The sequence below is a fragment of the Magnolia sinica genome, chromosome 7 (assembly GCF_029962835.1).
Source record: "Magnolia sinica isolate HGM2019 chromosome 7, MsV1, whole genome shotgun sequence".
Taxonomy (NCBI): Eukaryota; Viridiplantae; Streptophyta; class Magnoliopsida; order Magnoliales; family Magnoliaceae; genus Magnolia; species Magnolia sinica.
In genome coordinates, this window is record NC_080579.1 from 30,650,256 (window position 1) to 30,653,336 (window position 3,081).

A 3,081-nucleotide genomic window follows, 5' to 3' on the forward strand; every position below is an offset into this window, starting at 1 on the left:
AGGTTGCATGGGAGGATTTCCAGATGGCCCTCCTTGTTGTGGACCTTTTGCCCAAGAAAAATTTGGATGTCTAGCCCACCCTGGGTTGTAGGTGTCTGAGTAAGGATCATTCCCAGGTCTCCGAAAGGTGTTCATAACATGCACTTGTTCAGAGAGATATTCTGAAAATGCTGCACCAGATGGACAAGATTGCATAGGATGGGCGGGACTGGAACATAGGGTGCATGATTCAATTTGAGTTGTTTGTGGAGGTCTATTATTCAACATCAAAGCATCAACTTTCTTTGTCAGGCTATCAATCTTGGCATAAACATCTGGCGTGACTCCTATCTCATATATACCACCTTTCTTCTGTGGTTGAGGACTTCTTTCACCTCTATTTGAATAGTCCCATTGCTGGGAGCTTTCACACAAGGTTTTAAAGAAATTCTACGCTTCGACATCACTTTTAGTCATGTATGACCCTCCACTGGTGGCATCAACCATGCGACGGTTTTGGGGTGTCAAACCATCATAGAAGTATTGAACCTGTCACCACTTCTCAAAACCATGGTGTGGACACTTAAGAAGCAAGTCCTTCCATCTTTCCCAACATTCATGAAAGTGCTCACCCTCTTTTTGTGTGAAATTAGTAATTTCTCTATGGAGAGCATTAGTTTTGTGAACAGGGAAGAACTTGTTTAAGAACTTCTTAAATAGTTGGTCCCATGTAGTGATAGACCCAACTTCCAGAGAATTCAACCATGCTTTCGCCTTATCCTTTAAAGGAAAAGAAAAAAGGCACAAACAGATCAAATCATCTAAAAAGTTTTGAAAACTAAAGGTAGAGCAAATGTCTAAGAATTCTTTCACATGATGATATGGATCCTCCTTATCTAAACCATAGAAGGAGGGCAATAATTGTATGACCCCAGGTTTAAGTTCAAAGTGTGCCGCCGTTATGGCTGGCAACACTATGTATGAAGGTGCATTAAATTGAACAGGAGCTGAATAATCTCTAAGAGCTTTAATTCCATTCTCGTCCGCCATTTCAAATAGAATGTTTCTAAATCTTCTACGAAATGTTCTTTCTATTCAAGGATTAAAAGGTGCTAGTTCTATGTTCAGAGATCTACACCCTAGCATAAATTATGTTGTTGCAATGTAAGAAAGAAAACTAAACTAAGATGCAACCTAAGAGAAATAAAACTGGAACTAACAATTATGAATTCCTAAAAACAAGATAAAACTATGTAAACAAGAATTGAAAGAAAGAACCCGAAAAAGGAGAAACTTGATTTTCGAAGAATTTGGGAGCTCCTTCACTTTGAAGACAAATTTTCCTTTTTCAGCTTCCTTCCTCAAGTCTTGTAGAAAATAAAAACAAAAATAAATTAAGTTTCTTAACATGATGCAAGAAAAATCCTAGGGCTATGACTTATGATAAGAGAGAATCCTAATTTGAATTGGACCAAAATAGTCCTCGGCAACGGCACCAAAAACTTGATGTTTTATTTAAACCAATCTGATTTAAATGATTTTAAACTCACAAGTATACGAATCAAATGTAGATATGATACATATTACGAGATCATTCCCACGAGGACTGGTTGTCACAATTCGAAATTTACGACTCTTCTTAACTAATCTAACAAAGGGTTTAACAAACTATTAAATAAACTATCACAAATCTATGAAAAATAACCGAGAGCAATAAGAAAAATAAAATCAAGGAGAAGACTACGACTTTCGAATCCATGCCTAATTATCCTAACCCTTGTTTTACCTGTTGATTCACCCTAATTCAGATTGATGTAAATAAATAAAGCACACTCTATGTCCTTGGTTGGGCACATAGAATGTATAATCCCTTAAAGCATAAGGATCACATCTTTCCATCCATGGTCAGGCATGAAGAGATGTAGATTCCTATTTCTTTCTCAATAGGAAACCTGTTCATGGTTAGACACAAGCACCTAGAATAAGATTCCGAACAACATCCACATCTAGACTTTGGTTAAGCTCATAGAATAGAGAAGCACGGAGTTTTCATTTAAGCACACTAGAGAAAGAAACAAATCAATCAAATCAGATGAAATCAACACATAACAAGAGTTATTCAAATTAGGGGCTTCATCTCAGCCCTAGCTAAAAGATTAGCAATCCATGAATTCAAATAAAAAGAAAGAAAAATAAAATTGATAAAAGGAGAACATCCTTCTCTCTCTTCTTTCTTCCTCTCTCTCTTTCTCTTCAAACTGAGCTCTCCCTGGATCTCGTTCTCCCTTCTGCTGCTCCCCCTGCTTTGGACGTCTCAGGCCCTTATATAGATGCTAGGGGCGGTGGAGAGCTGTGGATGAAAATAGAAATCGGTGGAGAACTGGACAGCTGTTTTCGCAGCAACATCGGAAGATCTTCCGCAACAGCGTACGAAAGGTTTCTGTTTGCGTTTGAAATGAGTTTTCGAGATGGTGCACATTCCGCACTTGATTCAGACACCTAAGATATGGTATTGGCCTCCTGATGAATCTTTTGAACGGTCTGGATCATGCATCCGGTCGTCATTGAGATCACAAAACAGCCCGCAAGAACCGGTCTGCGTCCGACCGTGAAAACAAGGATTGTGCACTGATCACGCTGTGATGTTAGTGGGGCCCACTTTGTTGCTATATTAATAAATCCAAGCCGTCCATTAGATGCAGGATGAAATTTCGGTCCAGCATGGACAGTTTTTACTATCTGTTGATGCGACGCACGTGATTTCGCTTCTTACCATCCATTCCGCTTTTGAACGGTTGAAAAACCAATCTTCACTGTCTTTTTCAATTCTATCACCTAGGCTTGGATGAGAGGGACCCAGGGACTCTAATGGACGGTCCGGATTGTTGGTTTGATGGATGGTGTGGACCCACAAAGATCACATACTTGTCCGTTCACAGTAACAGAGAATGGCAGTTGCCGTTTTTGAAGAGGATACGGGTTAAAGGTCGGTTTGACTGGACTTAAGATGCAGTGCATATGAGAGCACTTGTACACGGTGCACACATCATGTAAGGTGGGGTCCTCTGTGATGTTTATAAGCAATCCAATCCATCCATTCAT

The 3,081-nt window shown here is 39.5% G+C and overlaps 1 non-coding gene across 1 annotated transcript; it reads left to right on the forward strand.

Annotated features, from left to right (window-relative positions):
• The first annotated feature begins 544 nt into the window (after positions 1–544).
• Positions 545–651, forward strand: LOC131252263 (small nucleolar RNA R71). Its single transcript, XR_009174297.1, has one exon. It is a non-coding gene; the product is annotated as a small nucleolar RNA R71 (small nucleolar RNA).
• The last annotated feature ends 2,430 nt before the right edge of the window (positions 652–3,081 follow it).